Here is a 13,841-nt window from a genome sequence, read left to right on the forward strand (position 1 = left end):
TGCTCTCGTCGTGCTGATAGGATTATCCACTGCTGCTAGCAGTGGTGATTGGATACATAAGCTCACTACCAAGTTAAGTGGGTCAGGTAGGCAGTGTTACCGTGTGAACTGTAGGGCACTGTAGGCCGTGGATCGAACCCGTTCAATCATCACAGCTCTTAGGGAAATAGTCCGGTTAGGAGTGTACTAATCATTAGGTAAATACTGGCGAGTAACGGTCAAAAATGTATACGCAAGTGAATTTAGCAAGGTCCACGTAGCACCTAGGTAATGTGGTGCAATGGCGAGGGTAGGAGTGGAGTAAAAGTGAGCTGAGCTTGTGGCAGCTGTGCTGGATTCAAATATTAACTACGTGAATTCACTACTGCCTCTTACCATTGGGACTGAGCTATTTACAGTTAAAATACGTAGCAGTAAGCGCAAAGGCGTGACAGCTACAAGTCCGTATTGGTTTTATACATACGGAATTGGGAAGTGGGTCATTCCGTCAGTGGAGGGGGTTAAAACAACCGAGTCAGTGGAGAACATACCCCATTTACTGATGGAAAGATTCAGCGGTTCGGTCGCACACTCCACCTCGGCAAGGTCCGTGGTTCATGGGAGGAGTGTAACATCTATCGGTATTATTATTACTACTGTTTTTGTTGCGCACTATAATCCACAGAGTATGCAAAAAAGTGTACTAAACCAAAATATAGAGGTCAAGAGAAAAATCCAGTCTTTTTGTGAGTTATGCACTTAAGTTCGGATTCAAAACTGAACCTTTATTCCCGCTAGCTTTAAATGTTGATCTTCGTAAGCCACCTTACTATACAGCACTGATAATTAGGAATAAATCTGATGTAAACATTACATTACGTATTATTTCTCGTTTGATGCAAACTCATTCGATCTTCTTTTACGTGGGGCGGAGGCCAAGCTGTTTGAGTACAGTCAAGTACGATGATAATAATATCTTTTAGGCGCACATCGACTCAACGATAATTCTGGACAACAGTTTAACCGGTGCATTTAACTTTAACAGCACTGGCCAGCCAGTTGGTGCATCTAACCTGCAGTGATGTGAACAGATACAGTTACGACGTAAAAAGAGACGAGCAGAGAAACAATATAGCTTCGAATGTTATCTGACTTTTATACACAATGAAGTAATTTACGGCTTCTCAGGGGACCAGACGGAAAACATAATACGCTCTTGATCTTAGCTAACATAATACTGTAATTGAAAATAAGAGCAATGAAAATTTCTTACTTAAACGCAGGGTATATTTTCAGTGTGAGCTATGTGTGACGTAAAAACGTTTTGCAGGTATTTTACCGTATAGTTAAATATTGAAGCCACTGAAGGTATTACTTAGTCGTCTACTAATCTCTGAACCGCTCCCATATCCAAAAGAGTGGAAAAATTTAAATTTCTACGTTCTATAATAACAGAAGGTAACAGGACAGCAGTAGAAATTTAAGAAATGATAACAGGTGGAAACCGATGCCATTGTTCCTTTCAGAATACATTCAGGTCCACAAATATTAGAGGCAATACTAAAATCAAAACAGATTCTACTATATTAAGGCCTATAGTAATGTATGTGTCGGACGTCTGGGTGATGCTTACAGCGGAAAAAGGCTGGTTATTGAGATGGGAAAGGAAGATCTTGAGTAAGAGGTTTCGGGTATTGAGACAGCAAAAAAGCTGGAGAATAAAGGCAAACGTAGAACTACAAACACATTATGGGCAGATGACTGTTGTAGTGAAAATAGGCAAGGAAAAGTAAGATGAGCTTGTCATGTACAGAGAATACGAGAAACTCGGAGTGTTAAGAAGGTGTTTACATGAAAACCCGAGGAGAAGAGGCAGACCCAGGAAAAGGTGGCTTGAAGTATGAAAGAGGACATGAAAGACAAAAACTACATAGCTAAGGTATGGTTAAGAAAAACACCGATGGCTGTTAATACATTACGGTATCTTACAATTTTATTTACAAAAAATGGTAATAACATATCTAATAGATAAGTAGGACCACCTTCCAAGAGCTTAACGACACCAGTGCACGTGTGGCCCGGCGGCTGACCAATCATCGTGTTTGTGTTAGTTTATATCAGGTTCATTCTTATGATGAACGAAGTGTAGAACACTACAACAGTGATATTTTTTGAAACAGATGGTTAAGAACGTTGAACGAAAATTACGGTTGTAAACTTTGGGTTTGTGACGAAAATTGTGATTAGGACTGAAATGAAACACCATCTAGAGAATGTCTACTCGTACAGCGCAGAAGTGAACAAAACTCCTTTTGTTTCCGCTATAATCTTCTGCAGATACTCTACATTGTGCCTAGTGAACAATAAGATTTCAAAATCGAAATCCAAAGTACCAAAGCATCGTTAATGTAATTAATGCACAAATACCGCAGAAACAATATAAATGCAATAACTAAACAAGATAAGTACGAGTTACATAAAACCACTATGAACTGATGGTGGTGGTTGATGGTAGAACTACTCAGTTGCTAGACTGGCTTGATGCCACATCGGTATGATTAACTGCTAGATGCAAAACATTGTCACTTCTATAATTTTGTTTTCTGGTGCAAATCACCTTCACTAATGGCAAATATTTGCGTGCATGAAAAATGTCAAGACATGTGCTGCTTCTCAACCCAAATTAAATTTAGTTCAGCTCAGTTATTACATTTATAAGTACGGTGGGCGCCGAAAGCCTGCTTTATGTATTAGTCCAGATCATGTAGGGCTATCAGGGGTATCTATTAGCTTCCAATTACTTACGAAATCTGTGCGACCGAACAAGATGTGCGTTATTATAAACACTGGAACGTAATTTTCATCTCTAGATGAGGTGGACATGAAGTCTTATTTTCCCTTGTGTCAGAAAACTACTCATCTACGAAATATTTTTCAGAATCGATGGCGATACAAAAATAAGCCAAACCAAGGAAACAGCTGAGCACAGAATGTAATCAACCGCTGCCAACTTCTCTTCGCATTGGCACGAATTCAGCACGGTGATTCATCGTGTATAAGCTACACTTCTCTCTGTTATGAAATTTTTGTTTTCCACGAAAGTCTGTAGAACAGATGACCTATTCTTAATAAATGCAAAATATAGAATTGAACTAGCGCTCTGACTAGATAGACTTTAAATTACAACGGACGACTGAGTAGCAAACCTTAGCAGTGTACGCCGAAAGTAAACTTGAGCAGCACGCTAATGTTGATGCTGACGCCAACAGTATACCAACTAGCGTTGTGTTTGCTAGCACCAGTGATAATTATGAATTACTTGTTTTTCCAACGTATAGATAAGATATGATACAGTTCGTATTGCCAAGTAGATATCTAATCCTCTGTCTGCTCGGAATCGGCCTTTAATCGAGTCCATGTGAGACTGCCCTGATAGGCTTTTCTGCATTCCATACAATGTTCGATAGACCTCAAATTTGTCTTGCACATGTGTAATTGGTAACAGTGGAGGTCGATCACATGGATTCAAGCGATGAATCCTCAATTGAGATACTAGAACTGTTTCAGTGTTCATGATAGAAATCTACAAGGCAATGTTGACCTGTAAGTTTTAGTAACGTGCGACGTAGCGTAGAAAGAAGAAGGTAGCATTATTTCAATCTAAGACTGGTGTGAGATCAGATACTGATCCAGATCACAGGGTACAATCTCGTGAAAGGGGACAGGGGTAGGTACATGTCAGCCGGGATTTATGCATAGCAGTGTTTGCAATACTGACTCTGGATAGTTCTTTGGGATAAACTTTATTAAGGGTCTTTGACGCGCTGTCCTTGTTAGCGTTATGGCGCAGATGTTGCAACGCCTGTGCGTATATGGTTGGTGGCGTCTAATTGGAGGATAGTGTGTAGAGCCAATGACGAGATCTTAGCCGGAAAACACGTATAACTCGCGCTATTTCTTCAGAAATTAATTTGGTCGCATTTTGTCGTGTTTGATGTGATGTATAACGTTTCTGGTTAAAGTTACATAATGGATCCTCCCTGCCGAATCTAATATTATGTTGAGTAAATAACATGCAATTGGTTGTAGTATATAAGTTGACGTTTTCTTGAGACATACTCATGGTCTGATACACTTATTTATTTTCATTAAACAGTTATTAACGCTATTCTGTAAATTACGGATCTATATTAACGACATAGGAGACTATCTGGTTAGCCCTCTTCGATTATTTGCTGTCATTTACCGTCTTGTAAAGTCATCAGACGACCAAAATGAATTGCAAAATGATTTAGATAAGATATCTGTGTGGTGCGAAAAGTGGCAATTGACCCTGAATAAAGAAAAGTGTGAAGTTATTCACATGAGTACTAAAAGAAATCCGCTAAATTTCGATTACGCGATAATTCACACAAATCTGAAGGCTGTAAATTCAACTAAATACTTCAGGATTACAATTACAAATAACCTAAGTTGGAACGATCACATAGATAATGTTGTAGGTAGAGCAAACCAAAGACTGCGATTCACTGGCAGAACACTTAGAAGGTGCAACAGATCCACTAAAGAGACTGCTTACTCTACACTTGTCCGCCCTATGCTGAAGTATTGCTGTGCGGTGTGAGATCCATATCAGGTGAGACTGACGGATGATATTGAAAAAGTTCAAAGAAGGGCGGCTCGTTTTGTATTATCGCGAAATAGGGGAGATAGTGCCACAGACATGATACGTGAATTGGAGTGGCAATCATTAAAACAAAGGCGTTTTTCGTTGTCATGGGCGAAGACATTCTGTTGGCACCCACCTACATAGGGAGAAATGATGTTCACGATAAAATAAGAGAAATCAGGACTCGCACAGAAAAATGTAAGTGCTCGTTTTCCCCGCGCGCCGTTCGAGAGTGGAACGGTAGAGAATAGCTTGAAGATGGTTGATTGAACCTTCTTCCAGGCACTTCATTGTGAATAGCAGAGTAATCACGTAGATGTAGACGTGGGTGTATGTTGGCAACAAAATTGAGAACATGTATTGGAGCATACGCAATAACCTTATTGGCTGTGAGGCCCCTATACAATCCCTATTAGATTATATACCCAGGTCGTGGCTGGATTAGCCCCTTAATTAACTATTATCATTCGTAGATCCATCGAACAAAAACTGTACCCAGAAGTTGGAAGAGAGCACAGGTCACACCTGTCCACAAGAAGCGTAGCAGAAGTAACCCACAAAACAACCGTCCAGTACTCTAGGCACCTATTGGTTGCAGAATTTTAGAACACATTCTGAGCTCAAACATAATCAGGTACCTCGAACTGAACGACCTCCTCCATGCCAGACAATATGGATTTCTAAAACAGATAATGTGAAACCCCGCTTGCACTTTTCTCACATGACATCGTGAAAGACATGAATGAAGCAGTCAGGTAGATGGGGTATTTCTCGATTTCCGAAAAGCATTTGACTCAGTATCACATTTACGCTTACTAGTCAAAAGTATGAGCACCACGAAGGAGTTACGCAAGTTAGTTAAAAACTGATATTCAAAAGGTATCGGCGCAAAATAAAATGTAAAATTGCAAACTTTGGCGGCCGATGAATGAATGTGTGATACTGCAGCACCGGTAGTAAACAGGGTAAACGCCAATGTCGATACCAGGGAATAAATTCTTTGCAATTTTCATTCCATGTCCTCAGTTGGACAGTGCCTATGCCTTGCAGACAGGCGCGAGAACAGTGCACGCAGACGTCAGTGTTTGAGGCAGGATGTGTATCTGGACTCAAAGTAGCTGACCGGAACAATTGGCGATGCCACTATTCGACGATGTTGGCAGGAATGGCTGAACCATGGTCGGACTCAGCATGAAGAAGGAAGTGTTCGACATAGAGAGACGACAGAACGTGTGGACTGAGCAATCGTCAGAGACACTCAGAATCCCAGATTCATCATTATAATAGATCCGACGAGCAACTGGAGCTTCAGTGATAACCAGGACATTTAATAGACGCCTGACAGAAACGGGGCTGACCCTCACAGTGCCCCTTGCGCCGACTGCCGTTGACCTCTGTATACCAACAAGCCCGTTTGCAGTGGTATTGGGTACCTTCAGCCTGGAATCTCATTCACTGGAATAGAATTGTCTTCAGTGACGAGTCCCTCTTCGTGGAGCCCCAATAATCAGCGAAGACGTGTATGGAGGTGCCTTGGACAGAGGTGGGATACCAACCTGACTGTTGCCCACCATACAGCCATCCAATCAGAAGAGATGGTTTGGGATGCCATTTTATTTCATGGCAGGACTCCTTTAGTCATTCATGGCACCTTTAAAGCAGAGCGGAGCGTCGACGATATTCTGCGCCCCGTTTTGTTGCCTTTCGTGGCTAGCCATCCTGGGCTTACACTTCAGCAAGATTATGCCTGCTCACACACGAGAGTTTCTATTGCATGTCTTTGTGCTTGTCAAATTGTAATTGGTCAACAAAGTCGCTGGATTTCTCCCAGGATAGACACAAAATCCACACCCACCACCATAGTACAAGAATATATGCCAAATAACTCTGTTGATGACGAAGAGATAAAAGAAATTATTGAAGTAGTTAAGGGAGCCGAATATTTAATTGTTATATGGGGTGATATTCAGTAGTAGGAAAGGGAAGAGAAGGACGAAGGGAAATTTCGTGGCGTCAATCAAACCATTAAAACAAATCAATTATTACACTTTTCTCTCCTAGTTTTACACCAGAACACTTAAGAGCATCAAAAATAATAATTTAGTTTAATAATTTGATCAAGTCTGTAAAGTCACAGCCTTTGCAATATCTTCAGATGACCAGTTAGTGCACTATCCTTCCATAACCTCCCCCTGCTGATAGAAAGAGAGCCCTGAATCACATTTGAACATGTTTTAATTTCAGTAAGGCGGCGCTACATCGAAAGAAACTATTCTGTATATTTACATTCTTTTGCCTAAGGTCTTTTATTTCTGTTTGCATAATTTTTAATTGCTGGCCTAATCACGTATTTTCGTTTTAACAACTGTGTTTGTTTCCACAGTTAACGTTTTGTCTGCTAGTAATGTTTTCATTAGTTGGTAATACATTTGTCCACAAAAAATCTACTTCTTTACGGTGGCGTCGTTTATGTGCCCAAATATTTCTCTCACTGCACTGGAGGATGTTACATTTAGAGTTGAAACACCATCAGTCTTTCAACTTGCATTTCGAATGAATATTTAACATTCCACTTTTCAAATATTTTTCATAACCTGTATCAGTAAAATTTATTGAGCAGGCACAAGCATTTTCAACTGAAAACAGGTCTACATATTTATAAACATTTATCCATTTTCGTGTCGTCTCATTATTTTTAGGAAATGTATGAAGCTTAGCTCCTAACATATTTATTTGTCTGCTGTGGTTAGTAAAACCGACGATCAAGCAGCAACCCATTATTTTTCATTTAAAAACTTACTCTAAAAAATCCCTCGATATACTGACAACTATGGCGTCATTCAATTCAATTCAATTCAATTTATTATCATCCATTTTATCATATACATGATATGGGAATTCTCATATAGAAAGAGAGAGAGAGAGAGAGAGAGAGAGAGAGAGAGAGAGAGAGAGAGAGAGAGAGAGGGCATGATTAATATTTTTAACAATTAATGGAAATAACATTTTGTTAGTTACACTTTTCATATTTTGTCTTCTTTTTACATGAAAGATGAGAAAAAAAATTTACAAGGTTTATACAAAGAAAAATCCAATAAGGGGAATGACATTTTCTTAATTACACTTTAATATTTTTCTTAATTAAACTTCACATATTTTGTCTTCTACTTACATGAAATTTGGAAAAAAACGAAGGCTTATGCAGAAAAATCAAAGGATGAGCACTATCTGTTGAGATAGAAAAGAAATTCATCAACATTATAGAAACTCTGACCTAATAGTAGCCTCTTTAATTCTTTTTTAAATATACGTACTAAGTCGCCAGTTACTACTAAAAATTCACGCTGCCGTAAACAACTTGTTTGCACCCGTAAACGCAATTCCATACAAAAAGTTATGGCAATGGCAGGCCAGTGATCACTGGCAGGGTTCACTCTGACATCAGTGGCATGGTTTGCTATTGCGCATACACTGTGTGAGTCCTACATGTATTGTGATAACCATGGATTGTGGAAAAGGAATGAAAGAGGAAGCCACCTGGTAGAATTTTACACAAATCATAATTTAATCATCACCTACACTTGGTTTGAGGAACATGAAAAAGGGCTGCATACCAGGAAAAGACCTGGAGACACCGGGCAGTTTCAGATTAATTATCTAATGGTAAGACAGAGATTTCAGAAACAGATTTTAAATTGTGAGACAATAACAAAGAAAGGTGTGGCATCTGACCACAATTTATTGGTCATGAACTGTAGATTAAAACAGAAAAAATTGAAAAAAAGGTAGGAAACTGAGGAGATGGAAGGGTGGTAATTAACATTAAAAATTATGTGCTATCAAAAATGATAGCTGAGTCAGAACTATTATGATTTTCGTAGTTTACCTTCCAAATGTTGGAAAATATCAGACGGTACTGCGTATGATAGTTAAAAAACACTGCCCACTGGTGATTGCAAACAGTGAGTTAACGTTATTTAAAATTTCGCGACTGATAGACACAAAAAATCCTGTGAAAGCCTGCAAACAAAGTTTCTGGAATTAGCTTTAAATGATGAGTGTAGGAATGTACTACAACTCTCTACGTAATGCTTCTGTAAGGATAGTGAGCAGGAGATCAAATTAATAACAGCGCAAACAGAAGCGTTTAAACAGTCATTCTTCAGATGGGGTGAGTATGAGAATTGAATGGAAGGAAGCCATAGTAATTAATTCACTGAAGAGTAAGTATTCAACTGGTATTGATGATATTCCAGACTATATTATAAAAATAACAGTAAGACAAATACTTTCACCTTTATTGGACATACGCAATTCATCCTTATCATGTGGTGTCTTCCCTCAGCAACTGAAAATGGCAAAAGTAATACCCCTATATAAAAAAGGCGATCATCAATGTATGGGTAATTATAGGCCTGTGTCTCTATTGTCAGGGTTTTCGAAAATTATTGAAAAAGTGTTCCATCCAAAACTAATTACATTCTTCGACAAGAATAATATTATTTCTGAATGTCAACATGGCTTGAGACAACAGAGATCAATTGAAACTGCCACTTTCAATCTGATAAACCATGTCTTAAATGCAGTGGACAACCACAGAAATATCTCAGGTTTATTCTTGGACCTAACAAAAGCTTTTGATGTGATTGATCATTCTATACTCCTGAGGAAGCTCGAATGGTATGGTGTAAGAGGTGTGCCAAATCAGTGGATTAAATCATTTGGAATATCGCTCTCAGGGAACTGAAATTAAGTACACAGAAGGAAATGAACTCCAGGTACATCTTTCAGGACCATGTGGACTACGTAATGGTGTTCCACAGGGCTCCGTTTTAGGTCCCTTTCTTTTTTTGGTCTACATTAATGATTTCCCATCACACGTTAGGGATTCTGAACCAGTACTGTTTGCAGATGACACCAGTCTATTGACTGAAGGGAATATTGAAGAAAATCTTACTGCATCTGCAAAAGATATTACAAAAGGAGTGTCTGAATGGTTTACCAGAAACAGGATTATAATTAATCCCCAAAAAAACGGTACTCATGAATTTTCACACTGATCAAAATAAAAATTCGGCACAACCTGTAATATGTATAGACCACCAAAACATTAGTGCTGTCAATGAAACTAAATTTCTTGGGATTCATATCCAGGAAAATCTTAAATGGAACACTCATATCACAGCCTTAAATTCAAAACTAGCAAAAATGTGGTGAGAATTCTCTGCAACAAACTAGTGCAGAAACAGTTAGGGCTGTATACTTTGCTCATGTACATTCAGTACTGAAGTACGGTATCATTTTCTGGGGAAATGTACATCAGGCCATAACAGTTTTCAGGAAGCAAAGGGCAACTATAAGAATAATGAAACAAGGGAGCAGCAGGAAATCATGCAAACCTTTCTTTAAAGATCTAAAGATCCTACCCCTTCCCTGCATTTATATACTGGAAGTAGTCACGCATGTCAAAAAAAGCATACTGAGAAAAGAAAACCTTTTTCCTCAAAACAAAAGTGTTCACGATTACAGTACCAGGTCAGTCAGTGACATACATGTTAATCATTGTAACACCACATTATGCCAAAAAGGTGTATATCACGCAGGAACAAAACTTTACAACAGATTACCAAGACATATAAAATCTCTTACTGAACTACAAAGCTTTAAAAAGTCTGTGGCATCCTACCTACTGAAAAACTGCTACTATTCAATCTCACAGTATCTTATGCAAGAAAAAATGTAATTTGTACCTTTAATGTAGAAATAAGTTATAAATATACAGTAGTTCAAAAATTTGTAATTATTAACTGTATAGATCCAATTTGTCATAAAAATTTATAAAATGTATGTTTGACATTTGAAAATTCAATAGCTAAAAAGGTTTTCTGCCCAATATCCTGTGTACAATATATGTACTTAAAAAGAGATTTATATGGATAAATAAATAAATAAATTGATACAATCGGAAGTAGTCCCTGATATGCACTTCACAATGGTGTACCTCAATAACTGGTAAAACTGCATGAAATTGTTAACAACAGTGTGAGAGCAATCAATTTATCTGCAATGGCAACTGATCTGTGGCATAGCCCGGGATCCAGGTGCAGCTGCAATACAACAGCTTGGTTGTCAGTTGACGAAGCCAACAAATGTGATAGTGAAAACCCTGTCTGTCGTGACAGATTGATCTGTGGTGTGGCCCGAGGTACAGGTTATATTGGAATGCAACAGTCTGGTTGTGAGTTGCGAAGCAAACGAATATAATAGCGAGAAAGCCGTGTATGGTGATTTTCTGATCTGTAGCTTAGCCTGAGGTCTACATTAGGGTGGAATGCAACAGTTTGGTTGTGAGTTGTCGAAGTCAAAGAATGAGATAGTTAAAACCTGTCTGTGGTGACAGACTGGTCTGTAGTATAGCACGAGGCCTAGGTTGGGTTGTAATTCAGCAGTTTGGTTGTGAGTTGGCAAAGACAACCAGTGTGGTAGCAGAAAACCTGTCTGTGGTGACAGAGTGATCTGTAGTGTAGACACAGGTCTATGTTATGTCAGTTGTGAGCTGGTGGAGACAACGAATTTTATAGCAAAAAACAGACTAACCTGTAGTGTGGCCCAAGGCCTAGGTTAGGTTGGAATGCGACAGTAACCAAAGTTTGCAAAGCCAACGAATGTGAGGGCGAAAATTCTGTCTATGGTGAAAGAGAGCTCTGGAGAGTAGCCTAAGGTGTAGGATAGTTTACAATGTGATAGTGATAAATTTCGTAACTGTGGCTAACTAGGCTGTACCTTAAGCTGGGTTTACAGTAGCAAGTCGCTTGCAGAAGTTATTGCTGCAAGTTATTGTGAACCGCTTGCAGCTGTGTTTACACAGCAGCGCAAGAATTAAGCAAGATTCTTCTGCAAGTTCTTTGGCAAGCAACTTGCGTCAACAACTTGCTGATACTGTTTACATATGCTTTCAGTACCACTAAGAGTGTCAGCCGAAGTATAAAATGACAAATTGATGGGTGAGATAAGCTGCAGCTCTTGTAATTGTAATGAAAATCGTGAAAAAGAAAAAGAGAAGTATTTGGGTTAGAGAGTGGATAAAGAGAAGATCGCAAAGTGGTGCCTATAATAACCTTTTGCAAGAACTTAGTATCGAGAGCAAGGATACTTTTGAAAACTGTTGCAGAAAGTCCTCAAATGATCTGGAGTATTTGTTGATGTTAAAGCACCCGTCATATCAAAACGAGACACAAACTTCCGTACTGCTATTTCAGCAAAGGGCCGTTTGCTAGTCACTCTACGATTTATAGCTACAGGTGAGCTACGAATAAAATAGGCATTTCATTTATTTATGTGAAACATACAACCAAAAAAAGTTTCAATTTTGAAATCTTTTCGTTGTAGGAGACTCAAACAAGTCCCTAATGTACTTGTTTCATATTCCCGTCAGCACGATTTCTCTGATCGTACCCGATGTATATAGAGGCATTTTTGACATATTGAAAAGAAAAAATTATATGAAGGTATGTGAAAACACAACAATGAAATTAAATTTTTAATGAAATAAACTGCATTTTACAGAATAATATGCTTATAAAAATGTTTTTTTTTCTAATGCTCATAAAATGGAAAGTGACAAGCTAATTAAATAGAACATGTAATAATTACACACCGTCTTTTTCTAGACTCCTAAAACCTCAAGTGAGTGGATACAGGTGGCAAAGGGGTTGTGTCTTCAAGTTATGCTACTTTCTCTGTACTTCTTTCACAGATGTGTCGAATATCGACGAGATTTCATTTAATCCGCTCATCTTCTTCACTCTATCCTTAAAGTCCCAGTTTTGCACGTTTCATATTTTGGGGTAGCTCTCCACAGCTTCAGTAAAATGTTCTGTATCCTGCTTCATCCAATCTCGTTTCTTCTCCATTTCTGAAATTTGTTTGCTTATAATACTTAAGATGTGTGGCGACGTCATTTATCCACTGCGCCAAAAACAGCGGGTGAAAGCTGCAGCTGATAGATATTTATCTTTGCCGTAGTTGGTTACGAGTTGTTTATTCTTGTTAGTTTTTTGATCTATGCTTGGAAAATAAAATGTTTTCTCATCTCATGAAAAAGCTGTTAGTTCATAAAATATAAAGGCTCCCATAGATGGTTGCATAAAATTATGTCACCACATTAAGTAAAATGTTAAATATGAGTGTTATGCAGACGACATACTTACTATAACTTGCGCTTCCTACTTGCAGGAAATAGAAATAAATCCTAAAAGCTGCAAGTTACTTGCAGATACTTCCTGTGTGGTGTTCACACTGGAAGCGGAAAACGTGCAGCCAGCAAGTCACTTCCGCAATAAATTGCTACGGTCGCAAGTCGACTTGGCGATATGTTTACACTCGCAAATCGCGCGGCAAGTTCTTCCGCCCAAGTAAATTGCTGCAATAACTTGCTAGTGTAAACCGAGCTTTAGTTTGTCTATGTTAGCTTGTAAGACGAAATATCAGCTGTTACTCGTTAAGTAGTTATTATACCGTTTCAAACGTGTTTCGGGTGCTCGTAATTAAACGAATTTTATACCCCATCTGTCATATGTAGCCCTCTACCACAAGTGTAGAATTTCCTTTCTCCCCTGATTGGAACTGAGCTATCAGATACAAGAGTGACGTACTTTTCATTACATGTATATTGTGGTATACTGGTCTTTTGTTGCTTTAGCTTTTAGTTTTAGTCTGTAAAAGTACGCCGTGTTATATAATGGTGTATTATCGATATGTAATGTAGTCTTTACATGACACAGTGTGTGACGTCACTTGCATTGTCTTTGGTTTCTTTCGAGAAGTGAATAGTTTGGCGCCATTTCAAACATTGCTTAGTTCGGACGTGTAGTGAGGGTTTACTGCCTTGGAAAAATGACCCTGCTCGTTGATCTGGTGTTTTTGTATAGTTTGAAAGACGAGAAGCAGATTCTAGAGTGGTGGATTCAGATTGGTGGATTCATCGCGAAAGAGAGAAAGCGTGAAATGTGCCGGCCACCAATGAAGCACAAACCGTGCAGCTTACCTGTACGATGGCAAGTCGTGAGTGATTGCATTTGCAGGTGCACCTCTAATGTTATACATAAACTAGTATTTGGTAGTCTATAGTTTGTTCTACACAAATTTAAAAAAATCCTCATCGAGAATTTTACACGTGCATTTGTGTCACAGA

The 13,841-nt window shown here is 38.7% G+C and overlaps 1 protein-coding gene across 1 annotated transcript in view; it reads right to left on the reverse strand.

The window, feature by feature from the left end:
- LOC126088376 (peroxisomal acyl-coenzyme A oxidase 3-like) overlaps positions 1–3,247 on the reverse strand; it is a 65,382-nt gene extending 62,135 nt beyond the window's left edge. Inside the window, exon 1 of the mRNA XM_049906515.1 lies at positions 3,186–3,247. The gene's annotated coding sequence lies outside the window, so the exon portion shown is untranslated. The remainder of the gene's footprint in view (positions 1–3,185) is intronic.
- Between the last annotated feature and the right edge of the window lie 10,594 nt (positions 3,248–13,841).

Source organism: Schistocerca cancellata, chromosome 6 (genome assembly GCF_023864275.1).
Source record: "Schistocerca cancellata isolate TAMUIC-IGC-003103 chromosome 6, iqSchCanc2.1, whole genome shotgun sequence".
Classification (NCBI taxonomy): domain Eukaryota; kingdom Metazoa; phylum Arthropoda; class Insecta; order Orthoptera; family Acrididae; genus Schistocerca; species Schistocerca cancellata.